At 56.3% G+C, this 24,047-nt stretch overlaps 1 protein-coding gene across 6 annotated transcripts in view; it reads left to right on the top strand.

Annotated features, from left to right (window-relative positions):
• The window catches only part of Hth (Meis homeobox homothorax), a 440,142-nt gene that overhangs the window by 263,584 nt on the left and 152,511 nt on the right, over positions 1–24,047 (top strand). The gene's annotated exons all lie outside the window — the stretch shown is intronic.

Raw genomic sequence — 24,047 nt, 5'->3', positions numbered from 1 at the left:
CGCGCAAACGGGCTCGGTGTCGGGCGCGAGAGCCACCCCCGTCTAGGTGAAACGGGTGGCGCGCGGACCCAGGATTAGACTGTCGCCCCGCGACAGAGTAAGCCCCTATTTTTGCGAAATTTATCGCCGTTAATCCCTCAGCCCGGCCACCCCCGGTTTTCGCGTCCGCGGTGCCCGTTGTTCCCGTTGTCCTCTCCGTTTCGGTGCCCTCTTCCACCCCGTCCGTTGTATCCGTCTCTTGGCGCAGCTCGAGCCACCGTGCGCCATCCCGCGCCCCCGTTGTCGATACGGGAAATAATAAAACGGGCCGCGTCTTTGCGCGAGCGAGACCACCGATGCCGCTCGTCGCCGCGTAATCCCGCGGGGATTTAAAACATTCGTATCTTGAATATGCATTCGTAGGTTTAAACCAAGGTCCCTCGGTCGACCGTATATCCCGCAAGCCACCGAGCGGAGGGACGAGGACCTGGCAAAGTCGTAAGCGCGGACACGAGCGTGCTCGCTCGCGCGGAGACTAGAGCCCGGGGTATTACCTCGGTCGCTCATTAGCCTTTCTGGTCCTACTTGTCGCTGGACGTAATCTCGCGTCCGTCCTGGCCAACCGGCCCGCCGGGCTTAACTTTGACGCCGTCGCGTCGCTCACTTCCGGACCGCCGTCGTCTTCCTCCTCGAGAGAAACGAAGATCACCGATACCGCTCGTACACGAGCGAACCTTCCAACGATCCATCGAGGAAACAAATTTCCCTTTTCTTTGCGCACCGAGTCTCTCCGATCGAAACGATAATTTCTATTCCTTCGGTTCACCTTCGCTCGGACTCGATGTTTCTTCGATAAGAAAAAGGATCGTTTTAGAATACGATGCGCGAATCACCGGTCCAAACGTTACGAATGAACCTCGCGAACGAAATCTGTCGAGCGCGGAGCCGAGAATTCGAGCAATACGTTCCCAGCGCGTTAACGGTTAGCGGAGCGGGGCGGTGTCGGTTCGAGGCGCGTGCGATTCGACGCGGAGGTTTCTCCGAGCGCGAGGATATCGGGGACGCGGAGGACGGAACCGAGGCGCGAACCGCGTCGCGGATTCGTCAGGGCCGGTGCTTTCGTTACAGTTTAAATTAATCCAATTATGCATGCCGGGGCGAAGCGAAGAGCAGTCGTTGCCTCGGCCGTCCCGGCCACGGCCCGTAAAGGTTTAAGCCGAATAATGGACGTAAGGTCTGCGCCGCGTCATCCATATGCAAAGCGTCCTCCGCCGCGGCGGGGATTAGTCACGGCCGATCCCGAAAGGAGGATCCGCGACGGCGAAATTTACCGCGCGACCAACACCTTGCGAAACCGACCGCGCGTCCGTCTTTCCTCGTCGTTCGTAAATCTGTCTCGACCCAATTACTTGGACGCCGGAGAAGCGTCCAGAAATCCTGTCCTCGAAAACGTTCGCGGGATCGTGACGCCGCGCAACTCGGGCGAAAGAAAATTAACATTTTCGTTCGGCCCTCGGTGTGCAACTTGGGGCTCTTTAAACGGGACACGATAGAAGATCGATTAGTTACATCGATACTGTAAAGAGGGACGCGATTCGCGTTTAGGAGAGAAGAAATTAAAAAATGAAACGCGTTACGAAGGAATATCGAGGCGAAGGTAAACGTTCCATCGATGCAAACTTTCGTCGTTTAATTCGCTAGAATTAAAGTACTGGAAACGAAGAAAGTACTGGAAACTACCCGAGTTTGTTTATACGTTTGGAAATAATTACAATTTAAAGAAATTGCTACTCTCAGAGAGATACCGTAGGAGAGATACCTGTACTGTTTCAAGATTTGTGAAAACACCGGTTGGAGAAAAACGAGTTTAAAGTTTCGAAACGGCTGTTACGCGTGGGCCGAGACTTTGCGGTGCTCAGGTATACGAATCTGTTACGCTGTTCCTACCTCCGAAAATAGATTCTTCCAAAGACCTTTCGCGTCGAGTTCTCGACACTTTGGACCGATATTTGAGGTAGAAAAGTATCGACTTTTTTTAAATTTCGATCGACTTCGGTTCCCGCGCACCCGTGCGTACGGAGGCTCGCGGAAGCGGCATCGATACTCCGTGTCTTCTGCTCTTCCGGATCTATTCGTCTTGTTCCCGGTTTTTCCCGCCTCCCACCAGCGAACGGACTCGGAATACGGGACGATCGCCGCAGTCCCATCGATCGCGCCGCGGCGAGGACGCGAGTTCGGCTACGAAACACCGGTACTCTCTGGGAAACGAGGATCGATTTATTACCGGGAACAATTAGGAATTGCACTGTGAAGTAACTGTACCTCGAGTTCCAGGGCCGAGCACTCGGACGAGAGAGATTCTTTCGTCGCGTACGAGCTTTTCCCGCTTATTTTTTTCGTTTTCTCGAAGAGGACTCTGGAGATCTTTGAACGTCCTCGAGTCGAACGCGCTTCCTATCGGCCGCGTATTTCCTTTCCCCGATCGCGGAACGAGGAAGCCTCGAGAATGTCGCAATTATCGACAAGGCGCGCTCTTCTTTCTCCCCATCGTGAGATCGATACCCGTGCGATTGTTCTCCGGGACGTTAATTACCGAGCCGTTAACAAAATAACGCGGAGCGTTTTGAATCGACGATAAAGGCGGGGCCGGAAAACAGCGAAACTCTGAATAAATTATCCACGGGCGAGCGAACGCGCGCGAATTATGCCGGAAGAGCGGACAAACGCGCTGGATACGCGCGAGCGCTGCCTCGTGGATTTCTATCGGCGCGTAATCAACGAAAGGTTAATTAATAACTGGTCGGTAGAACGGTCGGCGTAGCTCGAGCAAAAAACCTTGGACGGGGAACGATTCGCTCGGAATCGGCTCGCGTCGTTAGACGTTCGCGTAAGCGACTCGCGAGTTTCGCGGCCCCCTTTCGCGGTTCTCGATCGGACGGTTAACGAACCACCGAGGCGAACGAACCATCGTCTCGTGCCGTGATTCGCCGCGCGGTTTTCTCCTCCCGCTTGCTCGCGCGTTCTCCTTTCAGCGGATTTCGCGTCCAGGAGACGAGGAGTCGAAGCTAGCTTAGACCGGATTTAGATTTCAGTCTTCGGGCCATAGGTATCGTCCTTTGATTACTTCGAGTCGTTTTACGCGCTCGGACGTATCGACGCGCACGTGAACCGCGAAACGTCGAGAGAGAACGTTCGAGGCTTTTCTCCATCGCGAATTTCCAGACTCGTAGATTCTTACGGTTAACCCTACTGGAGAATTCAACGCCATTCTCGTCGTTTTCGAAGCATCGAGGACAGAAGACGGTTCTCGCGAGTTTCGAGTAGGTCGCGAGACGCTTCGAGCGGGAAACGAGGCCGAGAGTAGATCCCTCGGACGCGTCCGACCCCGAGCGTCCTTTAATTCGAGCTGACGGGTGAATTCCCCTCCCCCTTCCTCTAGAGGGTATCCCTCGGGGTAAGACGGATCCGTTCCCGGGATTTCCTACGGGATCCGGTGGATCTTATATCACCGACGGCCATCTCTGTACGAGGAATCCCACCCTTGGTCCCGGGCTCGTCCGAATTGCCGGTAGCGGTGGCATTCGATCTGCCGGGAATCCAGAAACATTTCCTCTCGGCTAATGCGCCGGAATTACGCGATTCGAGACCCCCCGCTCCGCTCGTTGCTCTTTTATCGCCGAGCCGAAATCCCGCCGATGGAAATTGGAACGAATCGATCGCTGGTGCACGGTTTCCGTGGGCTCGTTTCGCGGAGTCTTCGAAAATGGTCGCGATGGTTGCTCGTTATCTCGGTAGTCGGGTCGGACAAGGATCGGTGCGCCTACCGGGCGATTTTCGACACCTGTTACGCCCGACCGATCCACGAATCGGACGCCGAGAGCAGTTTCCTCCTCTCCCCTCGTTGAGCGCGGTGGACGGTCGATTCATCTTCGTCCGCGGTACGAAACGAGTCTACGACGTCGTCCCCACTTTGTCCACGAGAGATCCTGTCGCGGCCCTCGTCTCGGGACACCGCGCGGGATAACATCCTCGTCCGTGGACGGTCCGGATCGCGAGAGATCGAGGCGGATACACTCGGTATCGAGGGCCGGCGCGGCGCGGCGCGGCGCGGCGCGGCGTATGCGCGATCCCGAGCGGAACACCGACGTCAAATTGCATTAATCGTAATATCGCGAGACGCGGGCCCCGGCTCGCGGGGAGATTACATCGGTAAAAGATTCCGCAACGCGGTGCATGCTAATTGGACAAAAATCTACCTGTCCCTCTCTCCGTGGTGCTCCCCCTCCCCTAGCTCCCTCTTAGAGGCCTGCTCTCTCGACTTTCTCGGTCCCGCTGAACGATCGCACGGATCGTCGGGCGTAGAGAGAACACGACGAGATAGGGATCGGCTTTCGCTCCTCGTGAGCGTCACTGTAGGTAAGGTACGCGCATACAAGCCGTGGCTAACCGCCGGGGAAACGAGGAGTAACGATTTTACAAAGTGCCTATCTCGACGTCGTCCCTCTCCTCTCTCTCCTCTCTCTCCTCTCTCCTCTCCGCTCTCTTCTCCGCTCCGCTCTCCTCTTGGCCGCCAGGGCCCTCCAGCGCCGCGTCTCGTTCGCTTTTTCTCTCCGCACGCGCGATTATGCCGGCGCATTACCCGCGTACGTGCGCCCCGCGTACGTGTGGCCGCGCGGCTCGCTCGCTCGTGTGCGTGGTTCTTGCCTCGCAGAATGCGCGACTCTCCTCCACGGACTCTCTCTACCGGCCTGGAGGACGAGAAGGACGAAACGGGGGGCCGAGGAACCCGGGGGGAGAACCGAGGGGAACCGAGGGGAACCGAGGGGAACCGAAGCGGCCGGCAAAGAACCATTAGTCATGATTAGGCCGTTGACATTGACGCCGCGGCCGGACGCGAGCTCGTAGCTTCGGGCAGATGGAGTCCTTTGATACCGCGCGAGCCGAGCCGCGCTCTCGACGATCTTCCCTCTTATCTTCGAGCTATCTGCCAGCCTCGGTCGAAGCCCCTCTACGATTTAGCGACGTTATTCGGAACCGAAGACGCGAGTTGCGCCACGCGGTGATCACCGGGCCCTACCGTATCCGGGAACACCAATTTTCATTCGACGACGCGATCTTTCGACCCCCCAAAGTTTTCAAAATGGTGCGATCTTTTGTCAAATAGCACGCAAATTTCGAACATTGTAAATTTGACCAGAAATGAGATTACCTAGAGTTCACTTCGTTGCACACGGAACGATAGAAAGTATTCTCTTTGAAAGAGTATCGGAGTATTTGTTCTCCTTGAAAGAGTATCAGAGATTTTTCTTCCAAACGAACGTCCGGTATTCTCTGATCTCTCGTAGTTGTTGTTACACGCCCTTGTCTTCGTCGTCGCCCTCCGAGTAACTTCTATCCGACTTCCTTCAAATCTCGACACTCGGTGATTCTCGCGCCCGGAACGAGGACACCTACTCGCGATTCAGAACCTATTTTCGCGGATGAATCCTCGCTTGGCGCAACGCGTTCCTCTTCTCGTCCTCTTCCCGGAATTTTTACCGTCGGCGCGTTGCACGCTCGTAACCTTATACAGCCGAGCGGCAAAACCGAGATAGCTCTGCCCCTTACGCAGCCTCTCTACATTATATTACACGAACCGTGTCGGATTACGGCTGGAAGTGACTCCGACGTGTCGTCTATCGTTCGCGTCGAAGATCCGCGCGAGTGTGCCAGCATCGATCGCGGTCAAACGCGTCAGGGATGCTCTCCGTCGCGCGTCATCTTCTCCGAGACGCGTCGCGGATCGTTCTCGATTACTCTCGTTTCTGCGCCGCGATCCCCGAACGATCGGTTCGACCCTCGTTCCACGATCGGTTCGACCCTTGTTCCACGATCGGCTGCGTGGAATCGTCGATGGTTCGATCTACTATCTTTCGACGACAGTGTCCCAATATTACAGAGTTCTTGAGTCAAGGGTCGATACTCGAACCGAATAGTAATTTTTGAGTCACGCGAGCGCTAAATTGTACACTGGGGGAGGACGCGAGCTCTTAGCGCATAGGTGCGGTAAAAGTTGGATTTTATGGAAAATCAATCTCCGTACGATGTTTCGAAGGCTTCGAGACGTTGGTCCTCCTGTTAGAAGTATTTGTATCCTCCTTCGAAAGCACAGACGATGTACGCTTCTTACTGGCTCGATCGCGCGATCTTCGAATGTCTAGCTCCGTTCTAGATTTTCAAGGTGCTTGCATATGCCAAACACTTGGGAGGCAGAGGTCGGTACTCGAACCGAATAGCAATTTTTGATTTGGGGAGGACGCGAGCTCTTAGCGTGTAGGTGCGGTAAAAGTCGGATTTAATGGAAAATCGATCTCCGTACGATGTTTCGAAGGCTTCGAGACGTTGGTCCTCCTATTAGAAGGATTTGTATCCTCCTTCGAAAGCACAGAGACGATGTACGCTCCTTACTGGCTCGATCGCGCGTTCTTCGAACGTTCAGCTCCGTTCTAGACTTTCGATGGGTTTGCATACGCGGAACGCTCGGGAGTAACTTACCTCCGCTGAAAGAAGAGAAACGGAGCGTCCTCGAGTGAACCTGGTGCGTCGAAACGACGCCGAGGGCCCAGTTTTTGCGGTCGCGTTATAGCGATAGTTGGGCCGAGCGGGCCTCGGCGAATCGCATTCCGGTGTCTCTGACGGGCGAGAACGAGCACCGGGCCACGAGGGCCCGAGAGGACCGAGAGAAGCGCGAGACCGTAGAAAACATCCGTGGCCCGCGCCGGCTCATCAACGCCTCCGGCTTCGCCGCGAAACCCATTGGCGCCCCGGGACAATGCCATCTGCATTCCGATCCCGCGGGCGAGAAAACCGACCGTGCTGGACCGCGAGCCTTGCTTTCTTGTCTCTGCTCCCCTACGAATCTTATCCCGGCTGAAATTGCGTCGAGGTAAAAATCATCACGAGCCCAACGTCCACTGCAGAAGAGTCCAGCGTCCTTTCTCGATCACGGGGTGGTAATTATTCCGAGTCGAGATCTTCGACAGTGGTGTACGCTAGGGCAGATGATGTTCCTTTCGAGAGAAGGTACGATCTGGATATTTTGCTAACGCGTTGATTTTCGATGGACGAAAACTCGGGGAAAGAATCGCTTGCACCGTGTCGCGTGATTTATTTAGCTTCGTCTTGCCCGGTGGATTTCGTCGAGGGAGCGCAAATGAAGCGTCTAACGACAATCTCGGCCGCGAGGAAAACCGCGACAAAGGACAGACGTGGTTGGGCGCTCGCGGAGCATCGCGAACAACCCTCGTTTTCTCTCCCCGCGAGTTTGCATCGTTCCGGGCGTTTCGTCGGGTCGACCTTCCCCAATTTCCGCGAACGAGAACGAAGATCGCGCTAGATCACGGCGAGAGGGAAACGCGTCGCGGCGTTCCAGCGTTACTTTTTCCTCGAAGAGCGTGGCTGCAGAAATGGACGTTCCGTGTCCCGTTTCGTTGTCCGCCTTAGACTCGGGAGTTTCTTCCACGGCGCGCGACCCGAGCGCGTACCGCGAGACCCAAGGAGCTCGAGAGCGAACGGGGCAACAAGGTCGAGGTAAAAGGAAAAGAAACGTAGAAACACGCCGGAGTAATGAGGAGGGTAAAAGCGAGGCGAGGATCGCGAAGGGGAGAAACGTTGAGGGACCTGGCGAGGAGGACGGAGAGCCAACGAGAAAGAGAGTAAGAGAGAGAGAGAGAGAGGGTGAAAGGGCGAGACGAAGAACGTCGATTCGAGGGAGGGCCTCGGAGCGGGTGGTGGGTGGAAACGATGGAAGAGGGAGGAAGCGGGGCTCGGGGGCTGCTCGCGGAGATTTATGACAGGCGTTAAGCAGTAATGAAATTGCTCGTTGCTCGTTCCTCGAGGGGTGTGGAAGGGATGGGAGTCGAGCGGGACCCACACGGGGGTTCGAGGTTGTCGGAGGCGCACGAAGGCGCTGGTGCCGGCGACGGAGGAAAAGGTGGAATGGCCGTTGGGGGGCAGAGAGAGAGAGAAAGAGAGAGAGAGAGAGAAAGAGAGAGAGAGAGAGAGAGAGAGAGAGAGAGAGAGAGGGAGAGAGGGTTGCTCGGTGCAGCGCACAGGAACAGTCACGTGGCGCAATTACCTCTCGCCAGCTGTGTATCCACGCTATTCTCCGAAGGACTTTTAATCGCGCCACCCTTCCGACTTCTTCCTTTTCCGTTGTGTCGTTTATCGCGTGTCGTAAAGATACGAAAATGCACCGCCCGCTAAAACGCGCCGAGTCCCTCTCGTTCTCGCTCGGTTTCTCTCGCTCGCTCCACGGTTAAATCCACGCTCGCGTTGCCGACCGCGATCTACCGGCAGGAAAGGTGTAACGAGAGTTTTATGCTGTTCGCGGGAATCGAGACCGCGTTTCGGAGCGGCACGATGTTCTCCGGTTATCGTGCCGGCGAGCACTTGCGAACGCTCGCGTGGAAACTCGCCCCGCGGTAAAACCGCTTATCGTATTTCAGTCGGGGACGAGGGTGGCGATGTCATCCGCTCGGCTCGACGAGCGCTTTGATTTAGAAATCGTTCCGTAAGATTGCACCGTTCGCGTTCGCCTCGTACCGTCGCGTATCGCGCGGAACAGGGGAGACGAAAGATCGATCCTGGAACGAGGAATCGCGAGTGCTGGAGAAGAAGGTCAACGAGGGTCCACGTTCACCCTTAGCGACGACTCGGCCTTCTTCTCGTGGATCCTACGTTTCCTCTGACATCTTCTCGACCACTCGCAGTACCTACTCTCGGTGCGTTGATCCACGATCTTCTTTCACACTTGCAACAGGCCATTCGTGGTTTAAAAATTGTCCTGGAAGCGCGTCTTTCGATAGTAGTCGAAACGAACAGCGCTCGGGCACCACCTGTTCCGTGCACTCGCGAAGCGAAGACGGTTGTTCGGTTATCGTCTCGCGTTTCAAATTTTTGTCGGGACAAGCGATCCTTTATTCGACGTCGATCCACGAAAAGGGAAGTCTTTGGGCCTTGCTAGGTTTCTGCCGAAAGAACGCGTTCCTGTTTATTCGAACGTCTCTTTCTCCAACAAGAAAACAATCGGGTGGGAACGAGATGAACGATGTCTCTACTGTCGATAAAAAAATACAATTCGAGAGAATCCTTGAATCCTTGAATCCTTTCTCCTCGATATTCTGAAAAACACGAACGAGAAAAAGAAGCCACCGTGTAAAAAAAAATCGAGTCAGCCCGATCCAAGTTTTTTTTTTCCGGCAAACGCTAGACACGAGGTCCTGGATTCGGGTTAGGAATTCCGTTGCGCAAGAGGGCCGAACGACCGACACCCTCCCGGATATCAAAAACTGTTACGAGGGCGAGAACGCTCGGAAAAAATCCGCCGAGCCGAACGAAATACGTATCCGTGTCCGACCGCAAGCTTCCATTTCCGGTCCCCGGCTGACGCTGCCCGCTGTATTTCCGCGACATTTATCCCGATTTACCCCGAGCCTGGAGACGGTATCGGAAGGGGTTCGGTGTAGCGAGAGGTTCCCCCCAGGGGGAGGTTCCACGGCGATAGATCTTCCGTCGTAGATACGCTTTGAATCCTCGGGAGCGGGTCCGCTCCGCCTCCGTGAGCCGTAAATCGGAAAAACCGGGAAGAATTCCCGCGAAACTTTCTTTATTTCGCAACGCACGCAGTTGCGCGAAAAACGCGGAGACCACTTCCACGTAGAAAGCCATCGCCAACGAAGCGAGCTACGATTCTCCTAGGGTACGTTTTTCAACGATTTCGAACGCGGCGCGTATTCGAAGAAGCGTATTCGAAGAAGAGATCGCGTCGGCCCGAAAACAAGAGACTCGAGTCGCGGAGGTCGCGTTACTAAATTCAATTAGCGATCTTTAGGACGCGTTCGTTGTCGCAACGATGCCAAAGTTAATATTTCGCGTATCGCGGTTCGCGAGAGACGGTCGGAATCGATCCGAAGGCGCGACTCGGCGGTTTCGCGTTTTAATTCGATGCCGGTATTATTATCGCGATTGAACGTTCCGGCCTATTGCACGGGCCGATAAGACCGCGGGGGCAATACCGCGTCTCGGGTTCATTTGCATTTCTATTTTTGCCTCGCGAAATTTCCTAACGACCGTGTCACGCACGTGCGTGCGCGTTAGAACGGAACAGGGAGAAAATGGAGGAACCGGAGAGAATGGATACGCGTAGGGACGGACACCGAGGGCCAGACGCGACGCTCCGGCCGGCCCGAATCCGCTACGGTTATGGCAAACGGCCAATCAAATTCCATTGGCCAAAGTCGGCCGGATGACGTCGGGTAAATACGCCGCGCGTTCACGGTTCCGGCTATCCTGTCGCGCGAACCGGTCTACGGTTCACCGAGCGGATTTCGAGTTCCACGGAAGCGAAAAAATCGGAGAGAGATCGTCGGAGCGGTCTCTTCGTCGATGGTCGATCCTCGAGGTCGAGAAGACGGTTCGAGGATAGGATAACTCGCGGCGAGTCCCCGTCCGAGAACGTTCGGTCGGTGGACGATCGTCCGAATGTAAAAACATCGGGCGCGTATTAACCGTGTTCCGAGAAGCGGTTCGCAGTCCCGTCGGAGCGCAGGTGAATAAGTTTCGGGCTCGAAGTGTCCTACGGGCGAGCGTCGGACAGCTCGAAGCGGTTGACGGCCCTCGTTCGCATCGGGCGTCCGATGCATCGGGAGCTTTTGCGGGAAATAAATTTCGAAAGCGACGCGGCTGGCTCTCCCTCGCCGCGACAAGAGAAGTGGATGTTTTCGAGGGCGTCGCGCGGTGCATTGTTTGCCGTGAGAACCCGCCGCGGAGATGCGCAGAGAGATATTGAGAGAGAGCGAGCGAGAGAGTGAACGAGGGAGAGAGAAACGAGAGGATCGGAGAAGGGAGAACGGAGCTCTGGCATCGATCTAGTCGTCGGTTCGGCCGGGGGCGGAGCAGGGACACAGGTGCTTCTCCGCGTCTACAGGCTTAGCGTCTGAACCAGCCCCAGAACCACCTCTGCGAATCAGCCTCGATAGCGGCCACCGGCTGCTCCGTATAGTCCTGCACGGGACTCGCTTCGGAATTAGGCGATACCGTTCCCCCCCGAGAGACGTCCGCGCGTACGCGATAATTCATCCGTCGACGACGCACGGTGACGTACACCGAGCGGGGAGATTTTCCCGCACGGTGCGGACGCGCTTCGATCCCTCGATCCCGCCCGATGGACCTCGACCAACCGTCCGAGTAGAAAATCGACCGATCGACGCGCAACCATCGAACGAGATATCCGAGCGCGTTCGCGAGAGACGATCGTCTCTCCTCGGTGGTAGCCTCCTCTTAAAAATCTCTTTTTTCGCCGGCTCCGAGGAGTCCCTTCGAGCGAGGATCGCGACAATTACGGGACGCCCGAGAGATTTATAGGCACGAGCTCGAAGGGAGAAAAAGAGCGTAGAGAAACGCGCGGAGGAGTGGAAGAGGATCGAAGCGGACGGAACTTTCGTCCCGAAGAGTCGTCCCGTGAATAAATTAGAATTCGAGTATCCGCGGTGATGTATAATGTAATGGATACCGGGAGGGGCGCTCGAGAAGCGGGGGAGGGGCAGCGGACAGAGGGAAAGGAGAGGAACGAGAAGAGGAGAACGACCACGACGACGACGACGACGAGCCGCTGGCGATGCGGACGGCCCGAGCTGATTAATTATTTTTGTTTAAACCCGAAACTAACAACCATCGCGGACCAACCGGATTCTCGGAACAGAAGAAACTTCCTCCGCGATATTCGATGCTTCGCCAGCGGGACCGAGCCTTCTGGTGATCGCTCGGGCCCCGGGGCCCGCACGGTCCCACGATCCGTGTCTCCGATTGGTGATGGAACGATGACGAGATTCGGAATCGAGTTCCCCGCCGCCGGTTTCCGAGTATACAACGGAGATCGTAGATTTCCGTAGGAGCAGCGAGGCCCGGGTGTCCTCGCGTTCTTCGTTTTGCGATCCAGGGCTCGTCGCCGGTACGCGTTGATTTTAATTTATTCGTTCGTTCTTATCGCGAACATCGCGCCGAAAGATTCGGGGATCTCGAACCTTGAAAATTATCGACCGTCGCCGCTCGTCCTCTCGTCCCCGAGTTTCGAAAAGGAGCAATCCTCGCGGATACGTCGAGATTCTCGGCCGACACCGAAGCGATCCGATTCTCGGTCAATTTTTCCGCCCGAGTTCGGCCCGAGCACGCCTCCTCTCCTCTTTTTCTTCCTCGAAGGGGCTCCGATTCCCGTTCTTTCGGTGCGCGCGTACACGGCGTACACGCCCGACGATATTATCCCTCCGAGGGGCACAAAAGTGGCGCGTTTTTACGATCAGATGGAGAGGCGCGCACGGAGCACGGCCCTCGGAGAAACGATGGAGTCGCCTCGGTCGCCTTCTCCGCCGCGCGGAGAAAATAAGGAGTCGAAATAAAAGGAACGCGAGGGAAGAGAGGACGAGAGGAGAACGGGAAGAACCAGCGGAAGAAGAAGAAGAAGAAGAAGAAGAAGAAGAAGAAGAAGACGACGACGAAGACGACGACGACGAAGACGACGACGACGACGAAGGAGAGGAAGAAGACGACGAAGAAAGAGAAGGTGGTGCGGAGGCAACGAAGGACGAAGAGGACCGTGGAGGGAGGGGTGGGGTTGAGGAGAACTCGACTCGGAGATCATCTGCCGCTATAACAGGCTGCCAGCTGGCAAAAAAGTCAAACGCGAGGCTCCCTTCGCTATGCGATGCTATGTTGATGGCGTGTCGCTGCTTATTTTCAACCCGCTGCCTGCATACCTGGTTAGATCCGAGAGGGATCTCTGAAATGTTCTTGGCTCCGATCCGAAATCATATACCACCGCTTTCATCCCTCTCTCCGTGGTCTCTCGGTGCCCCCTCTCTCTCTCTCTTTCTCTCTCTTTCCGCGTCACTGGTTCTCGGCTCCTCGCCACGCGTCGCGTTCGTCGTTTCGCGGCGCGCGGGTTCCTCGTTGACACGAGCGATCTCGCGGTTTTCCGCTCTTTTCCGCGCCGCTCCGGCAAATTTGTCTCGAGACGGTGTCTCGTTTATTTGTTTCGGCGCGGTGTCGGAGCTCGCGTCGTGGCCCGCGCGAACGCGCTAATTATAATCCTCGATGGGCGCGATCGATCGCGCGCGCCTCGTTACGGCTCCAATTACAGCCTCGATCGTGTCACCGCGCCCCCCGGAACCGCGAAACCTGCGCCACCATCGGGACTCTTTCTCCCCGGGTATCTCTTTCTCCGTTTCTCCCGTTACCTACCCGCGTCGTAATTTTTGCGCCTACTCGTCGATCGGCGATCGTTTCACCGCTTAATTAGCCGTACTGGACGCTACCGAGGCGATAATTGCATTATCGTCGCGAGCGGTGGTTCATCGGCGACGAGCGCCACCGTTCGGTCGGCACGAGGGTCGCGCGAGCAACGATCGCGAACAATAACGGTATCTTCGCGTCGTTGGTTATCCGGGTACTTCCGGTGGGTCGACGGTGGACGTAGATCCATAGACTGGTTCGTGTCCCGCGATCTTTGAATCGCGCGAATACGGGGAACCGCGAGTGCCGAGCACGGCCGATTCGGAAGGCGAAAAGGTTTCCCGCGCGATTCGCGGCTGAAATTCTAACCCCTTCGGCCGGTTGGCCGATGTTATCGCGGCCGGTCCGCTCGCGGGTTTCCTCACGGCCTCCCCGGCCGAAGGGGTCGAGGTTCGCGGAGAAATCGAGGGAAGAAGACAAAGAGAGAACGGGAGCCCGAGCGAGAAGGTACGACGCTCGGTCGAGCAACCCCTGGGCTCGATCCGCGTTGTACCCGCGCTACGTGAGCGCGGGGGAAGAGGGAGTGGGTCGGGGGCGGGGGCCCCGTGGATGGAAAGGGGCGCGGGGCACCCCCTGGCTAGGTAGTAGAAGGGGTGTCGTGATAACGTCACGCTCTGACAGAGTGCCGCTGCTATCGCGCCGCCACACGCCGGCAGAGAAACAAAATGGAACCTCCGACCGACCGACCCTTCCCGTACCCCCGCAACCCTCCGCGCCCCGCCTTCCCCGTTTACGTCCCTCTCTCGACGAGAGACCCGCGATTCCGAGCTACGAGCAACTTTTCTACGACGAGGACGAGGAGCAGCGCGTCGAGCCGAGAATCGGAGAAAAAAGTCTCCGCGAGCGCGAAAAAGCTACGCGGAGAACCGGAACGCTCGCGTATTCGCCTTTTCCAATCGTCCCGAGGCGCTCGAGATTCGATTCGAGAGATTAACGATCGGCACCGACTCGGTGGATCCTCTCGAGCGGCCCTCGGGCGACGAGACGAGGTACCCGGCTCGTCCTTCTGGCTCTCGGGGATCGAAGGACGCGAAAAGGAGATCTTGTCTCGCGTCGGAGATCGGAGAACCTCGGTGATATACGGCCTCGCTCGATTCGAATCCCCCGATCGCCGGAAAACGATAGTCCTTCGGCGAAAGACGACGATCGCTAACCGCGGGACTCGATAACCCACGCGGAATAACATTTCCCGTACGATCCTCGATTTTCCATACGGGAAAGAGAGGAGGATGGACTCTGGCGCGCCTACGAACGAATTTGAAAAGTATCGATATCCTGTTCTTCGAATGCCAGATTCACCTTTTGGGATCGATTAGACCGGAGCAACAACGATAAGAATACTTTCTCTCCGCTCGTGGTCGCTCGACCGATGTTTCGACCACGAAAGTTCGTACCGTACAATTCTAATACACAATTTGCAGGTTCGAAGTAGAGAGCGAGTCGGTGATCTCTCGACGACTATCGGTATTTTTCTCCGCTCGGTTTTCCGTCGTCGCGATAAATAGCAACGGCGAACCCGATGTTAATTCCGTTAATTGCGAGAACCCCGGTCGGCTAACAGGTGCCGCGCGTGTCTCCGAAAAGCTCGAGTTTTCGACGCGCGTGCGTGCGAACCGCGGGGCGGTGTGTCGGTACTCGACGTCGGCTAATGGCACGGAAAGGGTGGCGAAAATAAAGAGGGTGGCCCCCGGGCGGAGGCTGTAATTAAAACAGGAATGTTAATTACTCTTTGCATTACCGAAAAGCCTGTTATTGCGCGGCGTAGGTTCGGGCGATACGCGAGCAAACTGCGCGGCGTGGCGCGAGCGGGGGCGAGCGGGGGCGTAGCCGCGTTAACCGAGAGCTTTTCTCTTTCCTTTTCGCGCCGATGCCTCCGATAATCGTTCCGTAATGCTCGCCCGTCGAATTAATTGCCCGCTATCGGGAATTGATCTCGAACCGGGGGTGGTGGAACGGGGCGGGGGTGGTTTCGATGAATCAACGATAACGGGGGAATACCTTATGCGATGGTAATTGGTCGAACCGTGGCGGCGCGATCCTCCAGGGCCGGGAACGTCTTATTTTCGTGGAGGTTCGCCGACGGGGAAATCGGCCGGTAGGCTCCAAGGACGAGGGAGGCCTGGGCTCGTTTTCGACGCGGCGTTCCAGGAACCGGTAGTAAATTTATCATCGGTCGGTAAATTTCCGTCGACGACAGCCGCGAACCACGAATAGAAACTTAGTCGAAATCGTCGAAATACTTTGTCGTCGTTAAACGGTTTCGCGTTCGAGTACAAAGGAGTCGGGAACGAGCCGGGGGCCGGACTAGGATCGGGCCCGGTCGGCCGAGGTCGAAGGGTCGTAAATACGGGGCCGTGTTTCGAGAGACCGAGATGATTTATAGAAACTTAAATCCCCGGGGCTCTCGTCTCACCGGGCAGCTACGTTCTACGTACTAGGAATACGGGGCCGCGCGTCTATCTATCTTTTCCCCGTCAACGGAACCGAGCCGACGGACCCGTGGACGCCGCGCCCGTTCGGAGGCGGGAAGGAACAAGGAACCGCGAGAGTTGCCACGGGACGCGCCACCCTTCCAACGGAATATTTAATTACAGCCTTCGCCGGAGTCCCGACGAGCGGGTAAGAAAATAACGCGACGGGGGCCCTCCTCGAACTCGCTCCGTTCGAGGGCACGCTCCTCTGTGTTTACCTCGTACTTCTAATTGCTTCGGCCCGCTCCGAGTCTGCCATTACGACCGAACCGGAGATCGCGTATCTCTGTATGCAGCCCGCACGGATGCACCGATCCCGCGCCGAAACGTACGCGCGTTTATCGACGAACCGAGACGCGCGCGCCCCGAAACCGGAGCTACGAGCAATAATTATCGAACCCGGCGTCTCGACGGGCCGAGCCACCCCTCGCGCGATCCTTTCAAGGATTCCACGAGCTACGAGTGGACGACGACTTTATCCGTTCGCTCGCGAGATCACCTCCCTCGACTCGCTTAAAGCTGCTCGCTGGAACATTTTCACCGCGAAACGTTCTCGATTCGTCGTAGCCTCGCTCGAAGCTTCCTAGTGCTCCTCCGAGCACGTGCGATCACTTCGAGAAGGGTTCGTTGGAGATCCAAGCGACGGGAAGCTTCTCGCGAGCTCGCGGAAAGCTCGAGCGGGAGCTTTCGCGTCTTGGACGACAACCGCGAGTAGGTTCGCGCGAACCGCGCGGACACCTCGGTCGGTCGCGTTAACGGCGGGTTTCGCGGTGGTGTTGGCGAGGAAAAGGGGTACGGCCATGTTGGTGAGGTGGCCAATGGCGCGCGGAGCACCTGCCTCCCGTCTCTCGCGTGTTTCGCCGGACGTGTGTGCCGCCGCGCCGTGTGGGCGTGCGTTTGCACGCGCGTGTGCGTGCACGCCTCGTGGTTACCAGCGGACGCGCGTACTCCTTCGCGACGATCGAACCGAAATCGGTAGGAGATCGATCCAAATCTCGATTTCGGGATCCTCGAGTCGCAACGACGATCCGAGAGTACCAGGTGTCGTTGCGCTCGATGTTACTCGTGCAAAAGGCTCGAAGTTTCTCCCTTTGGGTTTTCTTTTCGCTTCCAATGAGTACAAAGTCGGGACGAAGAACGTACGATCTTGCACGTACGATCGTTGTATCGCTGGAAACAGCCACGAATTGTAACCAACCGTGGATCACGATCCGAATGTTTGCAACAACGAACCGTGTGCGCCAAGCCCCGAAAGGGTTGCTTCTTATCTCGTTCTCGCGGCGAGATTCGGTGGTGGTTGTTCGATAATTGAAAAGTTCTTGGTCGCGTGGTCGAAAGTTACGGAAACTCGTAAAAATCTCGATCTAGAACCCGACGAAAACGATCCACGGGTGGTCGATCGATGTAAATTTTCGAGGATCGTTCGCAGCTAGAGCTCCTCGGCGAGTAGTTTGCGCGCGAGTCGGCGAACGCGTGGTCTCGCGTAGCCTCGGCTTATCATGCCCGTAAATACGTTCTTTCGGCGCGCGTATTTTTATCGCCGGTCCCCATCGCGGTCTCCTTACGCGGCTCCAATTTGTTCGGCGGGCGAACCGAGGCCAGAAAAACGAAGCCAACCTTTAATCCGGAATTCGAGCGGCGTCGATACGATCGCGGGACCGGATCGAGGCGAAACGGACGCGTCGAGGGTCCGTGACACCTGCAATTATCCGCGCGATTTCGTCGGTACGCGCGCGTATCCTCGAGACGTTTCCCGGCGTCGTCGCGATAATTATGCGCGCGACCCCGAGGCGGCCGATCCCGAGCGGTAGATATCGTTCGCTCCTCGGCGACGCGCAAAAGCTCCCGTCGAGTAAGAATTCCGCCTCGGTTGGGAGCCGCGGCGATTCGGTGACGGCGAGGAGCGCGAAACTCTAAGACAAGGTCGACCTCCGCGATGACAATCTTCCCGTCTCGATATCGCTCGGCGCCAATTACGCTCGCCGTTGGCGGAATTTATGCGCGGACGTGCGCGGACGTGCGCGGCAGCGGCCAATCCCGCTCGATTAGAAGGGCGACCGATACACCGAGGGGAAGATCGATCGTTCGTCTTTGACCCACTTTTTCTCCGCGAGAGAGCCACGCGGAAAGATGCTCGATCCCTCGACCGAGAGGCTTTTCGCGGCTCTGTCCGCTTTGAAGGAAACTCGATGACTTCGAGACGTAGGATTCCTCGATTCGACCGTGTCTTTCCTCGAAACTCGAAAGCGTTCGACGTCAAGTTTCGAGCTGAATCGTAGAAACGGAGATCGGCGCGAGACCGATCCGTGGACACGCGTTCGATCGAGCTCGAAGTTATTGCTCGAATCGCGATTGTATTTTTTCACTTCGGGTAAAAACGAGCGATCGAGGGCAATTTGTGGCCCGTGCCGGGTTAGACGAGACGAGGCGATACGGAGCGCGCGCTGGCTAACGTTTTAAATCATCCCCCGTATATTGGGAATAATTTCGCGCGTTCCGGTTATACCTTAACGACGCGGCAGATTTATCGTAATTACCGACGATTAATTGTTCTAAAATAGACACGATTCTTCCCCGTGCCCCGTGCCCCGTTGGTCCCGTCCCGTGCTCCGTTGTTTCCTATTTCGGGCTGCGGTTATCGCGATTACATAACCGGGCGGGTACCGCGCCTCGCCGCGCGCTCTCTGTGCGGTCACGCGCGCTCGCGCTCACCCGCACACCTTGCCGCAATTTCCGCGAACGTTCCGCCCGGTATACAAATAACCCCGACGATCGCGGAGCCTCGCCGGAATGGCCTCGGTAAATCGTTTTCGAGGAGCGAGAGAGAGAGAGAGAGAGAGAGAGATGGTTGAGAGGGGTACGATAGAGAAAAGGGGAACCAGAAAGAAACAATAACAAAAAGAGCGACTCGGGCCCGGTTCTCTCCCGAGAGAGGGTACCGGTTAAAATCTTCATCGCGGTCGGCCATTCTTCTCTCGGAGGTCTCCGCTCGTCTCGTCTCCACCTGGTGGTTTCGCGCGGCGTTCTTTCTCTGGCTCGCGCGGCTCGCGCCCCCTCCTCCCCCTCCTCCTCCTCCTCCCCGTCCCGTTCCCCGAGTCCTCCTCGATCGTTCGACCGATACGACCTAAGGGCAACGATGCGTGTACGCGAAGGTCGAAACCTTTCCCCGTACTCGTCGAGTCCGATCGACGCGGCACCGAGCATCGGGGATTTCCCACGGGGACGATGATTGCACGTTGCCCCGAAAAACCTTGCGCACCGCGCGACTACAACGTCGTTACTGTTACCTCGACTTCGATGCGTGCCCTCGACAAGGGCCCTCGCTTTCGCGCGTCCTTGGACGATCGCGACGTTTCGGGACCGAGTCGAGGTCGTCGCGGACTCGCCCCGAGCGTCTTCTACTACAGAACGATCGTATAAGAGACAAAACTGATTGTTCCGCGCGGGAAAATAAAGCAAGAACGGGGAGAACAACGTTTGCTTTTCCACACGTGAAAACGAGCTTTAATAACCCACGAGTTTCCGCGAAAATCTCCTGTGGACCCAAGTACCCTGTTAAGCGCTCGAAAAGGAAAAAGATACCCAACCGATGATAACGATCTCGCTAGGCCCGATACGGAACACACGACCAAATTCGTTCGTTGCGCGTTGTAACGGTAATTTACTCCCTGCTTGGTCTAACACACGAGAAGCAACAGTTTGCGATATTTGGAACGCCGAAAGTATTTTCAAAGTACACGCGTCTAGGTGCTCCTCGTTAAACCGAGATTGGACGAGTCGCCGGGTCTAGAGATCGTTGTCTTCGATATTTGTCTCACGCGTTCCAGTCGATCGCGAGCTACCGTACTTTCGAAGCTTTCGAAATCTGTGAGAAACGTTTACTCCTCGCTCGCTTTTGTCCACGGTGGTACTCTCGCGGATACGATTGAGAAACGTTTTGTAAAGATCAGATTGTTATATGCAGTTTATTGTAATATGCAGGGTAGTATAGTTTTTGTAGATATGTACGAACAAGTATAGAGTAATGTGCCTTGACGCGAACGACGACAGGTCGTGTGGTCTTCGTGACTCTCGACTTGGAATTGACTAGAAAGAACCCAAAAGAAGAATAGTCAAACCCTTTCGCGCCAATATGGAGACAGTCCTTAACCCATTTGCATCAAAGCGCGGAATAGTCTACGACTCCCATTTTACCAGTTGCAACTGGTATATTTAACCATTTCTGAGAACTTTTCGGTTCAATTAGTTCGATCTACATCAGTGTATTCTAAATAAGTTTTACTCTTTTGTGAAAATCTTTCAAACTGCCACAATGAGTGTTGCGGCCCGCAAAAAAGGCTATAAAAAATATTTCGCTACACAATATTGCGTATTAATCGTTTTGAACGGTACATTGTTGATAAACTCCATAAATAATTTCGATACTCGTTACTGCACGTACGATCGACCGCTCGCGGTGATACGGGTCAGTCGGTTGAACGTCGTTGATGTTTGAACGCGGTAGCCTAACCCAGACCGATGATGCAAATGGGTCAAGACCGACATCGACCATCCGCTATCGACGTCTGGCACTCTTAGGATCATTGTTGCATTCACTCCAGGAAAACTCGTCGCTGGAAATTAGTCTCCGACTTCCCGCCGTTTCTCCGGCGTGGTCCACTCGCTCGCCGAATAATCCGTTGCTTCGAGGCGGTGGAGAAACGTGGCGCGTACTTGTACGTGAAATATCGAAACGGCGGTCGGTGCTTTGGAGAGAACGGTCGTCGTAAAATGAGACGGTTGTCCGCGTGTCTCGAAAACGGTCGCGGGCTCGTTAACCGCGGGAGCGGGAGGAAAGTCGAGCGATCGCGGTGGACGCGGTCGTCCATTAAAAATTAATAAGAAACGGGGAGGACGCGCGCGGATCGATTCGATCGCGCTCTGGGCATAATTGGACGGCAGTTTCTCGTAAAATCGTCCGAGCGGAGAGCAGAGAATACGGTCGAAAGAGAGCCGTAGCTCGCAAAACTCGACCGTGGATGCGCGCTCCTCTGCCGAGCGCGTTAGCGACCACCATAATAATTCCCCCGTGATTTTTATTTGGTCCCGTTTGGTTGCACGGGATGGCCTATGGGCAGCCAGTACGGTCTGTTATTAGCGTCTGGTGCTCGGCGTTATTGCCGCTCGGCTATACGCGGCTCTCGTCTTCCCTTCTCCCTTTCTCCCTCTCGTTCTCCAGCGGCCGGAATGGTGGTGCGCGAGCTACGAGAAGAAGAGGGATTGGTCGGACGGGAGACCTTCCGCTGGAATCGACGCCATATTGGACGTCCACGGGGATAACTCGAGGAACTCGATCGTCGCGCGAATCGAACGATCGATCGCGCTCGATTTTTACGAGGGTCGACTTCCAGGAACCGACGGAGGATTTCGCGCCGAGTCGAGAGTTTTTCTAATTACCGCGTAGATGATTCCGGCTCGGTTCGGGAAGCCTCGGGACGATCGGTCCGCTTTCCTCCCGATTTATGCCCCGACGAAACGAGAAATATGGATCGTAAAAGAAAGCGGTCTGGAAACGGATCGCTCGAGTTTCGTACGGGGGACGTCGAGGGGTTCGCGTCCGATCGCGACCAAAAAGGAGATCGACTCCGGCGATCGAGAGCAAAGAGCGCGAGTCGTTTGGTAGCTACCGCGTTGCCTCTACGAAAGACATCGGGTTTGTTTTACGGCGCAGTTAAATACGATTTAGGTTTTAATTAAACCTAACTCGGAGCGAGCGAGGGGGCGGGTCCGCCGACTCGGAGCGTACGAGACTGCCGGCGATAAAATATATACGTAGGTATACACGAGCGTTTCGCTGCCCCGTCCCTCTGTTTCGTGGCTTTTTTCTTTCCTCGTGGCGTTCGATTAAAAAACAACGAAAAAACAGAAAAGAAAAAAGGAAACCGTGGAAAAAAGAAAGACAACGGAACGGGGAACGAAGAAAAAGAAAACGCTCCGCGCCGTGGCGGTAAACGGGCAGGAAAGCTCGTAAAGACGGTTTACCGCCGCTCGAAGTCGGCCCGGCCCGGCCCGGTGAGAGCTTCCATCGCTCGCTTAGTTCGGCTTAACGAGATCGCGCGCGTTGCACCGATAAGCGTATCCGGTGATCGATGCCGTGGCATCGAACCGTCACCGGCCCTCGTAATTTGCCGCGCCGCGGAATCGATCCCTACTATCGCGCGATCCCTTCGAGAAACCTACCTCGCGATAGAAACGAAGAGCGTGCAACGATCCGAACAGCCTTTCGCGATCTCGAAGCCTGAAACGCGCTTCCAGCACGGAGAAATATCCTTTCGGTGCATCGACGTTGCGCTGTTGCACTTTCGGAAGAAAAACCAACAGCAAACTTGGACAATTTTAGTCATTCGAGGTAGGAGCTTCCGCGCGGACAATTTACAATTTTCTCGATAACGAACAAAAATTACCAACTCCTTCGTGTATCTCTACTCGGAAGTGGATCTTGTCGATTTTGCGCCGTAGTTCAACGCGCTGACGCTCGGGGGGTGGTTCGAGAAAAGTTTGAATTCCGCGAGCGGTCGAAAGGTTTAACGCGTAGAGTACTTGGGCGAGGATCTGGACGGCGCCTAACCGAGGGCTAAACCGAGCTCCGCGACCCTTTTCATGGACGACGACGGAAACGATTGGAAAAGACGCGTTACCGAACCGATCCGCTAGGTAACCGCGATGGAAATTACCGGACGTCGTTGTAGGCGGGATTACGCGTGGTCTCGCGATCGGAACGCGGGCAAAGTCCTCGGACAGTTTGGGAGTTTAAAATTATATCTCCGTGGGAAATCGCGGGCCTGGAATCGGCGCGGTAGGGTGGTCGTGCGAGAGGGTGGTTCGGCGTTGGGTTGTCGGAGGCGCGAGGCGACCGCAGCCACGGCGCAGGGTTTGGCGTAATGCACGCGTATGACGTGTGCGGATAATTGCAGTAGTTGCAGCCACGACCGTGCAGCCGTGGTGGCGACGGCGCTGGCTGCCCGGTCGGTTGGGGTTGCTGTGGCAAAGGGTGTCACCAATCTGCCCCCTCGGCCTCCCCTGCCCCCTTTGCACCACTAATCAAATTCAAATGCATATACCTAACAACCGCTGCGCACACAGTCGTGCCGTTGATGAAATTATGGTCGGCTGCACTCTGCACGCCCGGCGCGCCGCGTACCCGTGCGTCACACGGCGTCTCCGCTCGAGCGGACACGAGGAAAAAGATCCTCGCGAAACGTAGGATTGGTTCGATCGTCACCGGTGAAAAATCGGGGAAACTAAACGCGAACGGGAGGACGCCGGACGTCGAGGCGATCGAGGACGCGCGAGAGAACGCCGCCGGACGCGAGAAGAGAAAGAGAGAGGCTCGCGGGCGGTACCGGGACAGGGAACAGGAGGGAAGCGCATCGTCGGCGATATCCTACCCGTCCGTGGTCCGGCATGGCAGTGCACGGTGCAGTGATGCACATAATGGGCGGGATGTGCACTTGCCGCAGGAGCCAATTATTCGATACGGCGGTCGGTCGGTCGCTATACGTGCCGCCGCTATCTCTTGCACGCATCGCGTATAGGCCTCTGGCTGACTCCTTTCCAGCCCGATCTCGCCCCCTGGCATCCCCCTTTGTCGAGTTGCCCGTTCGTTGCGTTCTCCTTGGCGAGGAGCGAGCGCGCGACGGACGAAAACCGGGGACTAGCGACCGTCGAAATTTCCCGAGGTGAAACCGCCCGGAAATCGAGTCACGTACCGATCCGCTCTCGAGTCTACGAACGCGTAAACCGATACGAGAATCCCGAGCCGTCGCTACGGTGGAGATTCGAGCCCGATCGACGGGGACGAGCTGCCATTACAATACCAAATCGCGATCCTCCCTATCCCCACCACCCGGTTCCTCGAACCGTCTCTTTTTTCCCCGCGGCGGTGGACGCGCCGCGACGACGTCTCGCCGCGGGGGCAACAATGGCGAAACCCCTTCAATTGTATTGAAATCCCGGCGAACAAATGTGCGGCCAAATTCGTCAATAAATCTACAAGTCAACCAGGCCGCCTCTCTTCCTACCCGGCTTTCGAGACCGTCTTCCTACACCCTCCGGCGCGTCCCCCGCGCGACCAGACACCGCGCGTATGCATATACGCGCGCGTACGCGTACGCTCAGCTGCTCCGCGCGCGCGAAACGCGTTAAGATGCAGCCGCGCGCCTACTTTCGGGGGGCACCCCCTCTCTCTCTCTCTCTCTCTTCGCGAGGCGGTTTCTCGGGGCGGCGACGATA

Source organism: Ptiloglossa arizonensis, chromosome 4 (genome assembly GCF_051014685.1).
Source record: "Ptiloglossa arizonensis isolate GNS036 chromosome 4, iyPtiAriz1_principal, whole genome shotgun sequence".
Taxonomy (NCBI): Eukaryota; Metazoa; Arthropoda; class Insecta; order Hymenoptera; family Colletidae; genus Ptiloglossa; species Ptiloglossa arizonensis.
The sequence above is the reverse complement of the archived record's forward strand: the minus strand, read 5'-3'. Positions and strand labels throughout refer to the sequence as shown.